This window comes from Dermacentor andersoni, chromosome 1, assembly GCF_023375885.2.
Source record: "Dermacentor andersoni chromosome 1, qqDerAnde1_hic_scaffold, whole genome shotgun sequence".
In the NCBI taxonomy this organism is placed as follows: domain Eukaryota; kingdom Metazoa; phylum Arthropoda; class Arachnida; order Ixodida; family Ixodidae; genus Dermacentor; species Dermacentor andersoni.
Window position 1 is genome coordinate 94,773,414 of NC_092814.1, and position 19,561 is coordinate 94,792,974.

The window sequence follows — 19,561 nt, forward strand, 5'->3', positions numbered from 1 at the left end:
AAACGGGCCTCGGCACTTGACTTTCTCGACCGATGGTGTTGTGGCGTCGCAGTTCGCAATCAAGCCGGTTGGCATTGCACGGGACACATTTCTGGCACCGGGCGCTTCATTGTTGCGAGCTGGACGGCGACAAGCTTTGGCAGGAGCGGTCTCCACTGCTATCGCACGTAAATAAGCCGATCAAACTCTCACTTCCGCGGTCGCAGAGCCTTGTCTACGCTGTGTCCAGTGCGTCCGGCCGGTCAAACGAGGCAGGTTTGCATGGTTCGCCATGCCGCGCACGGCGTGCTTCGACTCGTTGTCAGCTGCGAGGCAGCCTTTGCGGCACTGATTAAAACACAAAGGATCGAGTGGCGCCGCTGCAGGAATAACGAGACAAAAAGACCCGCCTGCGGGTATAGCAAGCTCCCTGATCGTACCTGCAGCGAGCCGGCGATAAGCAGTCCGGAAGAATTAAAACACAAAGAGGCTTATCGGTGCGGGCAAGGCTTATCGACTGCAGTCAAGTGAAAAACAATAGGTTTGCCTCCCCCCACCTTCGCTCGCCGCAGCCGGACGTCCATCTCGTCCGGCAGCGCCAATGCGCTGCAAGTGGACTCGCCGGCCGCGCGGACTACGCGAACAGCAGCCGAGCACGACTCGTGTCATAGACGCCGCCCGCCCGTCGCCCGTCAGCGCCCCGCTGTCCCGGTGGGGTTACAGGTGGGTGTCTCGCGAACGCCCGTGCTTTGAGCACGCGAGGACGGAAGCTTCCTTTCTCGGTGTAGCGGACAAACTGCAACGGATGCCATGTCGCCTTGCCCTTCGTGCGCGTTCGCCCCCCCCCCCCCCCCCTCATCGCTCCTGCATGTCTAGTATGTATACTGTGGGCGCGTGTATGGCGTCTTGTGCTGCGACGAGATCACGTCGCGAAATGGAATCGCCAAGCGCTTCGTTGCCCCTCGTAATGGCGGCCGAATGATGTTGCGCGACGCGTCCCGCCAGACGGCGCCGGTTAGCTGCTGCACTGCCATGCTGTCTATTGCACGGTGCATGTGACTCGAGTGTTTTGTCAATTTTGTGCCATGCTGCACGACCCTTTACACTCTTAGCTTTGATTCGCATCTGTTTTCGAATAAGTATATCGGTAAGATACAGGAAGTAGCCTCTATACCTCGAGTGCGGCTGCCTTTGTCGAATCTCCATATCTCCTGGTCGCGAGGGCATCTAATTTTGTCGTTTCTTTTTTTTTTCATATGTTGCGATCTCTTCCAGCAGCTCTTCTTCATACCAAATGCAGAAAAAAAAAAAAATATGTTTACGAAATAGGGAGCCTTCACCTCGGTGCCAACATTTCAAGGGGACTTGCCTTCGTACTGGCGAAGACAAGAGCCCTTGTCCAAAATGCTCGCTCCAAGCTGAGACATTCCTTACAACGCAACTTCAGATGAATTGGTCTCGATCTTGATATGATTCCTTTGCTTTGTTTAGGTAAAAGTGTTTGCGAGCTGGAACTCACAATTGAAGAAACATACATGTGTATGTAAGGATGAGCGAAAAAGGATGGTTTACGAAATGAATTTTGTGTCCCATTGATGTCTAGTCCTTTGCGTGGAGTGCGAATAGCGAGGACATTTATATTTTGTTTTTGCTGCTGTCGCTCGAAACGGCGTGAGCTTATTAAAGGTTGGAATCACCTGCGTGGTTTGAAGTATTGCCGTGCAAGCACGCTGCGGACTCCCGCGCTGCCCTTAGCAGATTTCAACGCAGGCAGATTGATTGTCCAGTTGTGCGCAGCATTACTCACTCTGCCAACAAATTTGCATCGCGAGGGTACCATCGTTGCCCACTGGATACCTTCACACGTAGGTATCCCCGCAAATGGAGAGGCTGATCGTCTGGCTTTCGCTTGCGCCCATAACGACTGTGTCTGCTCAGAAATTTTGTGCAAGCTTGATGACGCTCGTCTGCTGATTCGTCGCCACCTACTCAAGCAGCATCCAGACCAGCGCGTCGCAAATGGAACGTTCCTGCCCCGTGTTCGCGGTCGAGACTTGCCTCGTCGTGCTAGAGTACAGCTGCTCAAGCTAAGTGTTGGCTGTGTGAACGTGTGCGAACGTCTATACCGACAAGGACGTATGGCCAGTCCGTCGTGTACGTCTTGCTGCTGCTGCGAGACACTTCAGCACCTGAAATCGGGGTGTCCCGCTTTCAGCGCGCAGCGTATGTCGCTGGTCAGGGCCTATCATCTTCTTGGCCTGCGGGGTACGACACTCGACGAATGTTTCTACCCCAGTGGTTGTGCGTCTCGACGCGATCAGGATCATCGCGCTTTCCATACTTTTCTAGAACTAACTTAGGTTCACAAGACTTCAGACACTATTTCTTCTATTTTAGCATTCTTTAGTAGCGTGACCCACTGTGCGTAACCTGAACTGTGTGCGTTCTGCTTTATTCTTTGAGATTTGTCATCGTTTTCTTTCTTTCCTTCCCTTCTTTCTATCTTCCATTTCTGTGTTTCTGTCCCCTCCTTTCTGAACAGTAGGCAGGCGTTGTGCCCCTTCCGGTGGTAGTTGGCAGCCTGCTCCTCGCTTTCCCTTTCCTGTCAGGTGTGTTAGTTTTCAGATCTAGTAATAATAATATGCACGCCAACCGTGCAATGTTACTTTTGCTCGGTGATGTTTCCTGCACATAAAAAACAATAACAGAAAAAACGATATAGCCCACAGCAGCTGCAGATAAGCATTTATCAGTGAAGGGTATCTCCCACGTGCTCCTGAATATTCGCCTGCCTTTGCTGCTGCTAGTCTTACGTTGCTCTTTACTGCTGACATTATGCTTTTGCTGAGGTTGCAGCTGTTTATGAGTTTTATTATCGTATCTTTGCATAGAGATGTGACTGACGTACATGCATGTTGCTTTTGACGTGGTGAGAGAGAGAAGGAAGGCTGGGAGGTAAACCTGACGCACTTCCAGTTTGCTACCCTGGACTGGGGGAAGAGAATATAGGGTCGAATAGAAGAAAAAAAAAACTATTTGTGCGCACACGTGCATGTGCACTTCGAGTCTACCTTTTATATATTGAATGAACACAGGAACCTTATTAATGATTTGTTTTGCGCTGTATTGCTGCCCTTAAATTTCGGCTCCGGCTGTAGGCAGAGATGTTCTTAAATACTTCATAAGAATTCCCTTCTGGCAGTGGGCGAGATGCAAAAACACCAATGTACTTGGATTTAGGTGCACGTTAAAGAACTCCAGGTGGTCGAAATTAATCCGGAATTCCCCACTACGTCGTGCCTCATAAATAGGTGGCGGTTTTTACTCGTAAAGCTACATTATTTATTTATTTTTACCTCCTGCCCGAATTATCTCGCAGTTTTATGCAATTTTCAGCAACAATTTATACATCGGCGTCAGTTTGGCTCAAGCGCAAGAAGACAAAACTATAGAAACGCTGTATGCAAAACGCCTCACCATTAGCACACACGAAACGATACGAATTTCTTTCTCTTTTTCAAGATTGCTTTCATCTATTTCGTTCATGATCCTGGTAATAGATAAGAGTAAAGATGCAAATTTCATGACCTACGCGTACATCACCTCACATCTGCTTGGAGCAGAGCGCTGACTGGAAGTAATGCGCCTAGACTAATTTCACTGACCCGTGTCACGTGACTTTCAATGGCATTTCGTGCAAATGTTCGAGCTTCCAATTAAATAGATGTAACTTAGCAAAACAGCCCTTATACGCAAGCGCTTCTGAAAGAGCCAGTGCGCCGAAGCTATCGGTTTTGTTACATCACGGTGTTTGTACGGTGTTTCGACCGACTACATTAGGATAACTCACTTAGCTAAAGGTACATACGCTTGTCCGTGCGACGGGCGTGTCACGTGCAGACGTCCGGTTTGCAATGCTGAGTTGGTGCGCGGAAAGGCAACCAACTCTCAGCAGCGCCGGCTGCTTGATTATAGTCTTGAGAGCGTGGGCGAAGTGCCTTCTGACGTCTGACCCGGAAGACACTTGCTCAAAACCTCTTGGCGAGGCTGCTCGTTGCAGATATACAATAGCAATCCAGCGTTGCCTTGATGGTACGTGCGTCCTTGTTATCAGCAACGCTGAGCCTCCCCAGCTACCATCCCCACTGCTCTTTTATTTATCGAGCTTTTTTTTTTTTAGATTAAGCAGGGGCGTTGGTATTCATTACGTCGTACGTAACTAATATTTCTTCTACTTTATGCATATGCCTATCATATGCATATGCATATGCCTAACGAAAGTGTCTATCTGCAGGATTTGGCAGGAACTTAGCTGCTGTAGCGTTTGCATAAAAATCAGGGCCCGTATGCACAAAAAATCAAAGCCCATTTCTTAAAGAAAGATGGTTGAACGCAAAGCTTTCCCCCTATGCAAACTGAATCAAAGTCCAAAGCCAACACCCGCCCAACGAACCCAAGAAATGTTGAGCGACCAGATGCTATGCATATGTGATTTGATTGCTTATTTAGGATTGTATTTCTAGAACGTTGAAGTTGAATGAAGACACATTTCGTAAAGTTGCATAGCCTTTATTTTAGATCATGTATCTATTGGTTACACGCACGCACACTTTCACGGTCGACTCTACATATGCGTTCGCGTGCGGCAGCCTCTTCTGCCGTGCGCTGCACCCGCGGCCTGCCAACGGTGACGGCCGGGAATGCATTGCGTGATGCGCGTAATGCAATGCAGATATATACAGTTCGTCTGTGTAGCGTGGCGTTCAACCATCTTTCTTGCAGAAATGGGCTTTGATTTTTTTTCTCCAGGTCCTAAGACGAGCCCGCGTTCACCCGCGCTTGCTGTTTCCGATAAGCGGGGAAGCTCAGTTAATCGGGACAGGGCCTAGCAGACGGCACTTGCGCTTCCAGTGAACTTTGTGCGCATACGCTACTCTTGCTGAGCCCGTCGTTTCGCGCCGTTATCAGGTACTGACTGGCCGGCCAGTCGACGCTGGCGTGGTACTGCGAATGTAAACTGTAGTGTTCTACGCAGATGCGTAAGTTGGCTTTCCTGCAGTGCGTTTTCGGCGCTCACGGACGAATCGGTTAGTCGTAGGAAGCTTCGCCTTAAAAGTTTTCACGCTATAATTCCTCTTAAGAGAAAATTCAATTCGATTATGTTCCAATTTAACGTTGTGCAATGACGGCATTGTTGTTCCCGATGGAAACTGTTTCGTGCGGTTAATGTCGAAATCTTGTGGTGTGCGCGCTGCGGCCATAACGACCGCGTGGTTATCGCGCGGCGTCAAGTGGACACGCTGACGCCGCGCCGCAAACACGAATACGTTCCACGTGGTTCGCGCTTTTCCATATTCGCTCAGCTCGGCTCATTTGCCAAGTTACAATGCATGTCTACGGGAGCGGATGATGAAACGTGAAAAGGCGTCGCGGCCTTCCGTTTGCATGGTCTAACTTTTTGAAGCGAGCGTTTCAAGTTTTCGAGACGATTCATGCATTTACTACCGGAGAGTTAAAATTTAACACAGATATCTGTGATCAAGGCGAGAATGGAAAACAGCGTGCAGCTTCCATCGAGAATTGTACAAGGTCAGTGCTTCCCCTCCCTGCCTACTTCGTTACATGCGTTCTCGGCTGATGCGCAAGAAAGAAATATCAGACTTTGGGTGTGAACGTCCCCAAGCAACCTACGGGCGACTGCCGCAGCCGGGATTCGAACCCGCGACCTCGAACTCCGCATCAGAACGCCATAGCCACTGAGCGAATAGAGAGGGAAACGTTTGATCTGATATTAACCGGTGGAGCAGCGCTCGGCTCAGTGTTTTGAATTTCCTTAACTATACTACGAGTCAGGTACTCGACCCCTCCATCCTCGTGGGCGTAAATTTCGTATCTACCAAATCATCACCAACGGGTAAAACCGCTCACCCTACGTGTAACTACCGCATGAGGGGCCAGCCAAAAGTTCAGGTGCTTTATATTAAACACGTTAGATTACTATCTGCGCAATCTTCCTCGACTTTAGTCAGAACATTCCGATTTTATACGCAGACGAAGAGAGTGGTACTTGTATACTTCACAGAAGCTGCCGAGACGGCTTGTGTAGCAGATACACCTCCCCTCCCCCCCTTCTCATGTGATGTTCTCGCGTGTGAAAAGACTGCACGCCCACCCAGCAGATAGTGCGCCGCTCGATGTGGAAGCGTTTGCGCTTGCCGGTGCACCGTTGTCAGTTGTTCTCGTGCGGTCGCGGCGCGACTCAACATGCTTTGTGTTTACAAGCACGACGGGACCCATCGGTTTCCCTCTCTCCATCTCTCTTGCATGTGATGCCCGTTTCTTATTGTTATTCTTTTTTTTTTAAGCGCTGTCCTAGCCTCGCGCGCATACCGTCTTATCCGGCGTTATTTTCCACCGCGACATATGGGACGTACCTATATTGTGCTGCAAGCACGCACGTTATAGCGGTCGGAGGTGCGTCATATGCGCGCTTGAGCATGTTTCCGCCTGTATATATCGGCTTCGTGGGACGTTTATGCTTTGTAACCTGCACTTTATTGGCCATGCGGAAAAGACAAACCGCGACGAATTAACTGTGGCGAAGACAACAAAGCTGGTGCCTTCTGTTTCGATCCACGGCATACTCGCGTCAGCCAGTTTCATTATCGCCGCTTTCGAAGATAATCATCTTAGGCCTGTGGCCAGACCAGCGACGTGATCGCCAACCGATAAAAGTAATTGTGAACTTTGTAAGTACCAGCGGTAGAATTCAGGGAGTGAGCGAAGCTCACATCTATGCACAGTACCTACATCATTACCATTATTTTTCTCTCGAACCTCTTCTTCTGCATACCCTTAGATAGAGTTGACTAGAACATAAGTCAGGGCCTCTCAGCTTTTTCCTTATAACTCTCACTCTCTGTAAATGAATCTCTTGTGCTGCGCAAACGCACCTATCTCGTTATCTGCAGTATCGCATTGTTGCAACGCCGAAAGAAAATTAGGGGGATTTTCCCCGACCTTGCTCGTGCACTCGGAAAGGCCCACTGCCACTTCGCACTTCGTCTCGTTCGTGAACGACTCACAAACAACAATGAACAAGATGACAGAGGTAGTGGGCTATAGGGCACGAAAACGAAGCATCAACTCACGCTTGGGTGGCAGACGTTTGCGAACATTCTCGGCGATTGTTCAGTACAATAAGTCTCGTTTTAGACCTTACAGCTACCCTTTGTACAGTTGGTCTCGCGGCCAAACCGTGGATATCTACGACAATAAGTGGCGTCCCAGATTTTGCGCTCATTTCAGGGAAATCGCTAAACGATATGGCGCTCGAAAATAACGAGCTTCAAAGCTGCAATACTCGAACTTTTGTACATACTTATTTGTGCCGCTGATTTGCCGGGTATTATTGTCTTTCTCTCCATGTAGCTCACCTACAAAGACGGTGGTGTTATCTGCAATAGGTTTTTTTTTTTTGTCTTAGTCGCAATATTTGAAAATATAGAGAACGGACAGCAAACAGGTCAATACGACAGTGTTCAGTACGAAAGCATCGGCTACTTGGCTTTAAACATTCTATTTAGCCGATAGGAGAATAATGCCCCCGAGGATGTTGTGCGCAGTTTGCTCAAGCGCGTCTTTCGTCAAGGGACTCGCTCGGCGATCAGCGCGTTGTCAGACGCAGCGCTGCTATGACGCGCGCGTCCGCTGTCTGCAGGAATCGCCACACAGCCGACTTTTTTTTTTTTTTAGTGTTTCGAGCGCATTGGCTGGCTTTCTGACACTTCGCTGGTGAACGCTGTTGCATGTTTATCGGCACGGAATCTCTTTTCGAGTCAGTTGCACGAGGTGACTTATCGGCTCCGTGTACGAAAGCAGAATGGACCGCGCATATTCTGCTGGCGTATCAACGGCGCCGTTGACGCGTCTGACTGCAATCACAGCGCCATCGTTACAGCAGTCCCTTGATTTTTGAGCAACGAAACTTCCGGCTAAACTGTTAAATTTTGTGAATTCATCCGGTGAGCGCTTTGTTTCAATCTCGTCAAGGAAAAAAACAATAAAAACAAATAATACATTGTGGCCAGGAACGTACCCGGGGGGGGGGGGGGGGGGGGGCGTGAGGGTAGTGCTTATGTGGGGCTTCAGCTTCTCCCGAAATTTTGTCGCGATGTCATGCACGGTGTCCAAGACAACCACCTGCTCTGGAAACCATCCTACAATTTCGTCTGGAATGTCTAGTGCGCCACCTGTATCCGCAACATGGCGGCAACATGAAGTTACCGACCCTATCACACCGCACAAGCACATTCTGTTCGGAAACGTATTGCCGCTCCCAACCAGAGACCTGTTCACGACTGGCTCACACGCGGACCTGCCGCGTGCATACCTGTGCACGAGCTTAGTCCTGTGGCCACCTCCAACTCTCTACTCTCTCCAACCTAACTTGCCTCTTCACCGAGACTCTTTTTTTATCATTCGCCACTCCCCCAAGGCACGGTTGAGGTCGCCACTTCTGACGGTACATAAACCGCGCCTCTTTCTTTTTCGTCTCGCCTGTGCCGGGGCACTGGTAACATCGATAGCGAGGTCGTTCTTGCAGTTATTAATTATTACGTATTTTATCTCGCCTGGAGCGAGAGCCTCCAGATAAAGAGATGGCCTGTCTGTTGAGTCGGTTGAGATTCTCCTTAGCCGTCTCGGGAACAAAGAGAATTGTACGCTTCGGAGCTCTTGGCGTAGGAGTCGCAGTCGACTTATTGATGCGGATCACCCGCTGACATTTCGTCTATTCGCTTTCTGTCGTGTGTGGACTTCGAAGCCTTCATCGTCCGAAGTGGCGTCGCTCGAGGAAGAGCACAGCTCGGTGTCATCGCTGTCAGCTTGGCTCCGAAGGCAGTTCCTTTTCCTTGGAGTAGCTCCCGCATACGCTGGTAGGTAGGCCTGGACGGTGCTCGACCGATTCCACTTCCATCGCCGAAAAAGGGAGCGGCGTCTCCCAGCAGGAACCGGTGAAAATCTATAATATTCTAGAGGGACCAAAATAGTGATGTGTACAGTAACCACTTTGTCCAGCTTTTCGTAGAGTTGATGTATAGGCTCCCTTTAGGGAGCCAGAGTTGCGCCACTGTTTTCCCCGTGCCGCTTAGCACCGCCTCGAGCGATGCTAGCGCCGCTATTCGCCAAAGCGGGGTAAAAACAGGCTCCACTGCGTTGCGGAGAAGTCAACACCTCGCAGGTGGCGCCAGCACTCCTCAGGTACTTGCCGACCAAGCGCAATTCGCGTCAGCCCTGTTATTATTCTTGTTGTTTAGTCCTCGATTCTGCTGGCCGAAATATATCGGTTCGCAGGTATTATCTCAGTTAATTTCGCAATCCATGTCACACGACGCGCTGACAGCCGTTGCAGTATGACCAGCTGTAAAAAACAAATTGTTTTGTTTTGTGTCTAAGCATGGTGCTGTGAAAGTCGCACAATTCAATGTATACCCAGGAGAACATTGCTTGTACAATAAAAACACGTAACGCGCGCAGCCTTAGTCGTCGCGTGTGTCTGCTACATATGAGACCCATAACACGGCTATGTTTTCTGTGACGTGTAAAACGCGACGCGGATATACTGGTATTGTTAGAATCAACATAGAGTTGCAAAGGAGGGGGTGGGGCTCTATGCAAACAATGTGTGAGTGCATGCAATTCCTCACGTCATTCACGTCGATCGTGTTTAGCTCCCTTACTTCATACACGACGTTGAACACGGCAGCGCTGTTTCTTGAATATGCGCACTCACGTCTTTCAGCTGTCGCGAGCGGTAATCGCAAGCATGCCCAATGATAATTACAGCGAATCTATAAAAGCATAGCATTATATCTGACGCTTTTCATAGAAATTAAAACGGCTGACAGACGTTGCCACCATGCGCCGGTGTATGTGTTCGTCACACTCTGAATTTTCAGTGCGCATTAGATAAGGCACGCAAGCGTAAAATCCAGGCTCGTAATCATGAGGTGAGCGATCGACTTGTATTCGCAAAATAATAAAAAAGAAAAGAAAGTGAAAAAAAAAAGAGCTGCCGTTATCCGTTATCCGTTTATCCGTTATCTTTTTAGAGCTAACGCCCCCAAGGTAAACTATAAGCTTGATTGATGTTTCTCTAACTTGCGCGGATGAACGCAACATTTTTTTTTTTAAAGACAATGTATGCCTTAGTGAGTTGACCCTACTTTCCCATATCGGGTATCCGGATTTCTAGCCTTTTTGGAAGGCCGCTCCCGAATATAGTGCAGTCTAAAAATGTGCACCGGTCCCGAAGGTCGTGCACTTTAGAAATGTAGGCCGTTCCCGTGGGTATTTGCAGTCTAAAAGTGTGAGCCGATTCCGAAAGAAGTGCATTCTAAACATGCGGGCCGGTCCTGAAGTGAGTGCAGTATAAAATGTGGGCCGATCCAGAAGGTTGTGCCGTATAAAAATGTGAAAAGGAGTAGCTGGCGCCTATTAAAGGAATCTTTTAAATACTATATAATAAAAAAGAAATGTGGGCCATTCCTGTGAGTATGTGCAGTCCAGAAACGAGGGCCGGTCCCGAAGGTAGTGCAGTTAAGACACTTAGAGTGCGGCGCTGCTCCTACTCCCCTTGCGCGAGGAAGACGTGTAGAGTGCCGTGCATGGTAGCTCCGCCCAATTCTTACCTCGAACTCGTTCAGGAAGATATTGTACATTGACCTTGATCGACTTTAACTGGAATTTGAGTCGCCGTCCAACTTTTTTTCACGGCAGTTGTTATAGTTAGTCGGATCACTTCGGGGGGGGGGGGTCTCTTAGCGGTGAGTGTAACCCAGTCTCCATTCCGGTACACACTTAAGTTTGATGTATACACATGAGTAGAGGAGTTGTCATCGGTCTACATCCTCCATATGGTGGCGGTGAAGCTGAAAAATAGGTGTTCTGACGACGGTGACGTAGCGGAAAGGACAGACGGACGGGTAGACACAGAAAACCCCATTTCGTACTGCTGCCGCAGTTCGATTAATCCACTGTAAGAAAAACTACATAAACAGCATTTACAATCAGCACCTTTGTCAGCCGAATTTGCTGTTTCGAGAAATTTTAGCGGGTGACAGGCGACGATGCACGGAATCAGATTTATTTTGTCGCAGACTGATGGCACGTCAGTAAATGAACTGCCGCAAATTATAGACCGCTGCATGCCCGTAGCTCGAAGCGGAGCTTCGGAATCGGTTTGAGAAACAGCTTCAAGTATGTCTCTTTCTGATTGCCACGTAGAATCCGTAATTTCTTCGTTGGTGAAAAACTTTCGTCGGTGGTTGCATTGTATAAGGGTATTAGTCTAGAATCTAGATGCAATACTCCAGAGGCAATCGTTGTTTGGGGCCAATACGAGTTTTCCGCCGAGGGAGAGCGACAGGGCTCTTTTGAAGCCACGCTGTGCGCATGCACTGTGGTTTCCTACTTGTTCTATTGACGACTGCTCTGCCCACTTGTCGGCGGCTCGGGCTTCGCACTGGCCTTTTTCTTGGCCGACCTGATGCGCGAGTCGTCCTCGGGGAGCTCTTCGCGTTCACCCTCGAATCGGGCGTCATCCGCCTCCTAGGAGCTTTCAATGGTGTCCTCGGGATCGGCCGCTTATTCCCCACACTATCCCTCCTGTTTATCTTGCCACCGTACACAGCTAACCTTGTCCCATTTAGACCATATAGCCAGATTTGTTAGTATAAATGCCGTATTGATTCTTCTCTGCTTTTATCAAGCTCGCGGCCACGTTATCTAGCTCCTCGAATTTTCAGTCGAGGTACGTGGCATCGTGATTTGTCGTGTTATCTGCTGCGGTAGTGGAGAGTGGTAAGGGATTGCAGGCCTACTTGACTGCTCGCATGGTGCTTACAATCGCTACAATGCGGAGATAAGGCTGCACACACGCATTTATGATCTGGCCAAGTCCCGCATAAACACCTGTAACATTTCCCCGTTATAAAACAAAGTAATTTTATATGTATATTTTATGCTGCTGTTCGGGCTTGTTTCAAGTACATTTGCATGCGTGCTTGTGCCGTTTCGCTGCTTTGTTCTGTCTCGCAAACGCCCAGCCATGAAAGCTTTTGTGCCTGCGTTTGGAAGCACTGGCAGAACAAACAGGCATCCCACTTCTGGAAAGTGTCCTAATGGCTCCCACTCGCCTTCGACCGCCGTGGGAATTGCCGACAATCAAGCGCAATATCGCTTTTGTAAAGTTATCAAAACGTGCACCTGCGACACATGTACACCCACACTTCTTAGAACTTCAGGCGAAGTAATCCTGCTCAGAATTTTATACAGATGCTTCCAAGTCTCGTATTGGTGTAGCTTATGCAACTCTCGAACTGTCGTTTTGAGCACCCGTTGCATTACATCCACTCAAGTATTTTTACAGGAAAAGCCTACGCAGTAGTTTCGGCTGTTAAACAAATAAAGCAAACGAATCTCACTAAAGCTATGGTGTTCACGGATTCATTGAGCGTCGTTAGAGCCCTAACATGCTTACAAAAAGCATAGGAACTCTGTTTTAATTTACTACACACCTTGCTAAGCTCAGCGTAAATGTGCAACCAAATCATTATCCTATACTGGGTACCTGTCCACAGAGGCATAAAAGCCGATGTAGCTGCTGATGGAAACGCTATGTCATTAGCTTTTAGTGATACAAACAATATACTCGTTCTGGCCACAGTCCTTAAATCATTTTACGCCATAAGTACAAAGCCAGTGCGATAGTGAAGTATTAAATAAGCTACACATGATCAAACGAAAATTAGGGAACTGGATATCCGAGATAACGGCGAGACAGCAGGAAGTGTTATTTTTTCTTCTTCTTTTTTAGATTAAGAATGAGGCATGCCTACGGCAATCGCTTTTACCTCCTGACTGAAAGACCGAGACAAAAGTACTTCCCTTCCGCATATCGCGAGCAAATGCCTCTCTACCCAGCATTCTTTTTTCTGAGCAATGAATGGCTTTACAATTTTAAAGCAGTATTAAACGTTTTAGCAGCAATAGGCATCTTAAATATCATTTGGCCAGGTTGTTTGTAGCACAGCCTCCCCGTGGAGGTCGTAGCTGCAGTGCAAACATTTTCCTGAAGCATATGCCTCCCAGCCCTTCCGTTCAAGGGCCCTGTTGAGGCACTAGTGTTACTGTCACCGATACGTTTTACTACATCATCCCTTCGTAAAAAAACTTTTATGGTCGTATATAGTACACATCACTAGTCAGTGTCGTTATTGTAATACTTATGTATTTTACGCCATTTACAGCGAGAAATTTTCAAGCCTTTCTACGGTCATGTTACATCGACCATTCTCAACTCATTTCTCCATTTCATTCACAATTCATTTACAACTCATCCCTAGTGGATGGCGCTTTTTGTGCATATTTGGCCCTTGCGCCAATAGATACTACACGCGAATCATAGTCTTCGGATCTCCAAAAAGAACCAGTAGGAATCCACAAGGATAAAACATGATTGGCCTTTGTATCCATACATTGGTCATACTTGATCCTAGCGCCAGAAAACATCAAGTTCATAATAATAAAAAATGTCAAGCATGACGACTTGCCATGGCAGACTTGGTATCTCGTGGCTGCGTGAATCGGTTGTCTAACGTTTCTGCTTGTTCACTACTTGGGCACAACTTGGCAAGAACTGAAATGCCGGCGTTCATGCCGAACAAGAATATAATACCTGCCTGGCCCTTATCTTCATTTTAATGCGATTAGCATTCTTAGCCCATTTCCCCTACTGTGGCGTGCTGCTGCTGTCTAAACTAAAGCCCCTGGAACGTCGGTCTCACTCGCTCAACAAAAAAAAAAGAAATTGCATATCGGGGCGTTTGTTTCCAACCCGGTACCGTCAACGTTTACTAACACAAGTGAGAATGCGGGCTCTTCTAGCTGACAACTAAAGTTAAAGCTTTGCCTGATAAAGAAGCCTCTGCAATCGCGATGTATTCTATTCGAAATCAGGTATGCTGAATCCGAATTCTGCAGGGTCAGCGGGACATAACTGTCTGCGATTCGGAGACTGCGTATAGTGAAGCTTTTTTTTGCGGCTTTCGCGAACCTGAAGCTATGAAAATCTCAGAAAGACTACTACAGATTGTAACTAAAGATCTGTGTCGCTACATTGCTTGCGTGCTAATCACAATAACGTCGACAATCATCGTGGGATGGATTCTGCGGGATTTTTTTCTTCCTCCCTCTGCGCGGCGAGCACCAAGCGGAGAACGTCCGGTCGCATGGCTCGTGGAATGACCAGTTTGTTCCTTCTGCGTAGCAGGCCTTCCTCAAAGTGGAGCTCGTCACGGTAGCACCTGTAAGAACGCAGGCCATGCAGAGCTTTTTCCTTCGTTTCAGGCCATTCTGTGTGCTCGAGTAGCTGCACAGTTCTACAATGACTGCATCTTTGTTGGTTACTTGTTGATATGAGTTACTGGTCTGACACGGGAAGAGGCGCAATAAAGTTCGCCTGAAATTCTGTCTCATCTCTCATCGGAATGCATGGCGCTTGGAAAACAGGAAAGAGCGTCCGCTAAGAAAAACTTTTATCCCTGGCCGGCATGTACGCCACCTTCATCGGAAATCTTTGCCGGACAAACCTCATGTATTAACGCTCATTCGCACAGCGGTTTATTGAATATCGATTCTGTGATTCTATGATTCGACGATCACTTAGAGCTGGCCAAAAATATCATCGTGAAATTTTGTTCAACTGTTAACAGTGTTTCTCAATCTGCACCAAACGCTGCTATGCTTCCGTTTAGCGAACGCGATGAGTAGGCAAGCGTCCTGCAGATGAACAGCTCATACCCCGTGCTGGCTGGCTTCTATTATTGAAGTCAAAGATTTTCCTTAATCAAGGGACGACGACGAAGTGTGTGTTGTGTGGAACGCTGCTTTTTTCTCTCTGCGAATTTCAAGCTACTTTGTGGGAGACACTGCTGCCTTAACTACGGAGATCGACGTGGAGTCACCTGGAGGGGTGCCGGCTCCTTCCACGTCAACAGCGGTCGCTCCGAGAAAGCAGCCTAGTCGCCAGAGGGGCTCCGACAGCGAGCATATCTTATTTTGTTGTAGCGCGAGCTGAACGACAAGGACACTAGAAAAGCACATCTGACACACAGCCGGATATGCCGTACCAACAAGCCCCTATGCTCTCCTCGCCGACAGCGAAGACACTTATCTACTCAGCGACCAGTGATGAAACCTCGGATGACAGTGACTTCGTGCCCGTAGCAAAGCACAAAGTAAAGAGAAGACTCGTCAGGACATCTCCTTCCACAATTAAGACAACTGTGATCCGGTCACTTCCGACACGTAGTACGGCCTTTTGTGCCAAAGCCGTTTCAGTGCCGGAAGTGTCAAAGGATAGGGCACGTTAGTGCGTTTTGCACAAATGCTGCCATGTGATCACAATGCTCTGGGTCGCACAGCTCCGACGCCTCTCGTACAGAAAACGAAAAGTGCGCCAATTGTCAAGGCTCTCACGATGAATCTTCAAAGAATTGCCCACATGTGAAAAATGAGATTAAAGTCTTGAGGCAAATGGTCAGGGATAGTTCGTCGCACAGGGAGGCTGCCACTGAGGTGCGATGTCGGCGTTCATATCGCCGGAGATCTAGGAAATCCACTGCTATTACTAAGGATGCACCGCGTCCACTGACAATTCACACACTTCCACAGACAACTAGCAATACTAACAGCGAGGATCCTAAGCAGAAAAGCTCTAATATCATTGCCTCATGTGAGGAGTGGCCGCCGTTGCCATGGCTAGACCAACCAGCAAAGCAGCAAGATGCAACACTCTCGCCGAATCATGCTTCACCTTCTGACAGCAGCCAAGACCACGACGAACAAGTTGTCACCATGATAACGGCCCTTATGGACACACTACGAGTACTACTGACTGCCATGCACACTCCGGCGGCTCGAGGTGTGCTTCAAATACTGGATGCCCTGAATTCGGTACTGTCCAGTCTTTAGAAGCACCACGGCTGCTCCTCTGCACTCGTTACTTAAAGAAGTCAAGGAAGCGTCTATCTTCCAGTAGAATGCCAGAGGCCTTAAATCCCGCATTTCGGACTTTCAATCCTTCGTTTTCAAGAACAAATTTCCAATCATCGTCATTTGCGATCCAAACATTGAGAGTGCCATCCGCCTATCAGGATATCAAGCTTTCATGTCTGCCATCTGTAGCGACCACAGCAAAGTCATCGTTTGCGTCAGATGCGATTTCACTTATGTTTTACACCCAGAGGTACCTGATGACAATCACTACGTATGTTGGACTATAAAATGCAAGAACGTCGCACTCACGCTCGTAGAAGCCTACATTTCACCTTCGAGTCGATTTGACAAGGCAAAGCTAAGTGCAATTTTCACAGCGACACCTGATTATTACCGGCGATTTCAATGCGCATCATCCGCTATGGGAAGCTTAAAGATGGATTGTCGAGGAAGACGTGTACTATCCTTCGCGTCGAACCATGAACTGTGCTGCTTAAATGATGGAAGTCCCACTTTTCTGGGGGTTGACATACAGCAGCTGCCTAGACTTAAGTTTTGTTTCAAGATGTCTCAGTGCCAGTGTGAAATTGTTTCCGGACAACGAAACGCATGATAGTGACCACGTTCCAACATTTTAAAATCGACGGCATACGCAAGTCACACTCTACCACAGTTCTTTAACGCATCAACTGGCCTAAATACACGTTCCTCGTGGAGAAGATTTGCCAAAAGATTCAGCGCTGTCTACGGGGCAACGTCGAGGATCTAATTAACGACGCTGCTCAAAAAGCCACAGGAGTTTTTAGGTCTATTGCTAAATTTCTTTAATTCGAAGCCGAATTGGAGCGGCTTCGCGTAATTTGTCATCGCGCGGAACGAAGGTACAGGTGCACCAAGTCCATTTACGACCTAAGGGAGGCGAAACGCATACAGAAAGATCCAGCGACGGATCAACTCCCTGCAGTCTCTAAGATGGAAGACCTTCTGCGATTGCCTTGATCCACATAAACCCCTGTCACATATATAGAGAACGGTGTGCGGTCTTCGAACATCACCGCTACAATGCCACCCCTTCAAATTGCCTGGCTTTCTGCCAAGGTCGCCGAGAGATCGACGTAGCGGAGGACTTCTGCTTGAAGGTTGCTGGTCAACCGTCCTCGTTCCCCGCACATGATCCCCATGACGTTCCGATCTCGCGGGATTCTCGTATGGACAATCTGTTTTCCATCGAGGAGTTGCAAACGGCGTCGGCAGCGTTCAGACGTTCTTTATCGCCTGGGCCTGACGGGGTGACATACGCAGCTCTTGGCTACCTCGGTCTAACAGCCCGGCATACTCTTCTACACGCGTACAACAATTCATGGCGTGAAAGAGTGGTTCCTGCTGCATGGAAGTCCAGCCGCCTTGTGCCTCTGCTCAAACCAGGTAAATCCCCCCTAGACGTGGCGCCTTATTGTCCCATTGCTCTGGCCAGTTGTCTAGGAAAGGTGATGGAGAGGTTGGTGCTGACAAGTCTAGAGTGGTATCTAGAACACTACAAGATATATCCTGACGCTATGGCAGGCTTCCGACGCGGACGCTCTTCTATAGACAACGTCATAGATCTTGTCTTGTCTGTTAAGCACAAAAAGGCTTAAGGAGACTGTCAGCGGCGATGTTCCTGGACGTTAAAGACTTATGACAACGTAACCCATCAATCCATCCTGGGCGCCTTGGGCGATATCGGCCTAGGTGGCCTTGTTTTTCGATGGGGGGAGGGAAAGAGATAAGTAGAAGGCAGGGAGATTAACCAGAATAACGTCCGGTTGGCTACCCTACACCGGGGGAATGGGAAAGGGGGAAAACAAAGATAACAGGGAAAGAGAGGAGGGAAGGAAAGAAGGAAATTGCGGTGAGTTCGCTGACATGTATGGTCTTACAGAAATTGCATTAAAAGTCACAGATGGTCGCACAAGCCCGTCGTCCTTAAGAAGCACAAAAGCGCCTTCACCGCTTTATGGGCCGACGGGCAATGGGCGCGGTGTTCCAGCAGCACCTGCACAGAAAGGGGCCGATTGTCCAGTTTTTGATAAACTTTGGCAAGTTCTTGTCTCTCTGGGGTGTATCGTGGACAGTGGCACAGCAGGTGGTCGATGTTTTCTTCGGTGCCACAGACCTCGCATGCTGCACTGTCAGTCAGTCCAATTAATGTAGAGTATGCCTTTGTGAAGGCAACTCCTAACCAAAGGCGACAGAGAAGCGTAGCTTCACGTCGAGGAAGTCCGAGTGGAGATCGGAGTCGCAGGGAGGGGTTTAGTCGATGCAGTCGTGTAAGTCGTAAGTTTGGCGAGTTCCACTCGGTCAGTGTGAGACTGCGTGCCAGGTGTCGAAGCTGCCTTGCGGCGTCTGTCCTCGAAAGCGGAATTGGAACGCTATGCTCTTCTTGATGTGCTGTGCGAGCAGCGTTATCGGCGGAATCATTGCCACTGATTCCACAATGACCAGGTACCCATTGAAAAACGACCTCGTGACCTTTTTGTTGGACTTGATGGTAAAGTTTCGCGATTTCGTATGTCAATTGGTCATGGCATCCGTGTCGGAGAACTGACTGCGTGCCCTGTAATGCCGGTTTTGAATCACAGAACACAGCCCATTTTCTAGGTCTTTCAGAATCAATGAATTCCAGTGCTCGACGCAGGGCCGTTAGTTCTGCCGCCGTTGAGGTCGTGACATGCGATGTCTTGAACCGCAGTGTCATTCCTCGCGTTGGTATAACCACGGCACCAGCAGATCTGCACGACGTAGTCGATCCATCGGTATAGATGTGCACGTGGTTGCTGTACTTTTCATGCAAAAGAAGTAAGCTCAGCTGTTTTAGAGCAGGGGCTGGTAGATCTGTCTTCTTCTGTAGTCCTGGAATCATTATATGTACTTGTGGACGGCTCAAACACCACGGAGAAAACGCTGGCTTGGCCGCAGGTGCGTACCCTGAAGTAAACGACGCACGATGTGCACTGACAATGCCGCTAAATGTCGAGCAGGACCTTGCAGCAGTAAGGCTCGCCAAGTGGTGGGAAGGGGTCCTAGCGTAATGCCCGAGATGCATTCGAATTGTCTCAACGGTAATGTGCGTTGTGATTGGGTAATCCTGCGCAAGGGCAATGGTTTCAGCCGTTGATGTACTGCGTGGTAAGTCAAGATATATCTTAAGGGCTTGGGCTTGAATACTCTGAATCGTACGCAGGTTAGTCTTGCAGGTGTTGGATATTGCAGGCAGGCTGTATCGCAGGAATCCAACGAACAACGCCATGTACAGCTGTAGCATAGCGTGTATAGACACTCCCCAACTTCTTCCTGCAAGGAACCTGAACAGGTGACAGATAGCAGTCAGCCGCTTTTTCCCGTAATTCACGTGCGGAGTCCAAGATAGGTCTCTGTCAATTACGACTCCCAAGTACGTGTGACTTCTGCTGTATGGTATAAGTTGCCCGTTAATAGATACGCCGTAAGCAGACATTCGCTTCCTCGTGAACGCCACCATTGC

At 48.6% G+C, this 19,561-nt stretch overlaps 1 protein-coding gene across 1 annotated transcript in view; it reads left to right on the forward strand.

Annotated features, from left to right (window-relative positions):
* Nucleotides 1-560: 560 nt before the first annotated feature.
* The window catches only part of LOC126545795 (uncharacterized), a 60,606-nt gene continuing 41,605 nt past the window's right edge, over nucleotides 561-19,561 (forward strand). The window contains exon 1 of the mRNA XM_050193794.3: nucleotides 561-702. The gene's annotated coding sequence lies outside the window, so the exon portion shown is untranslated. The remainder of the gene's footprint in view (nucleotides 703-19,561) is intronic.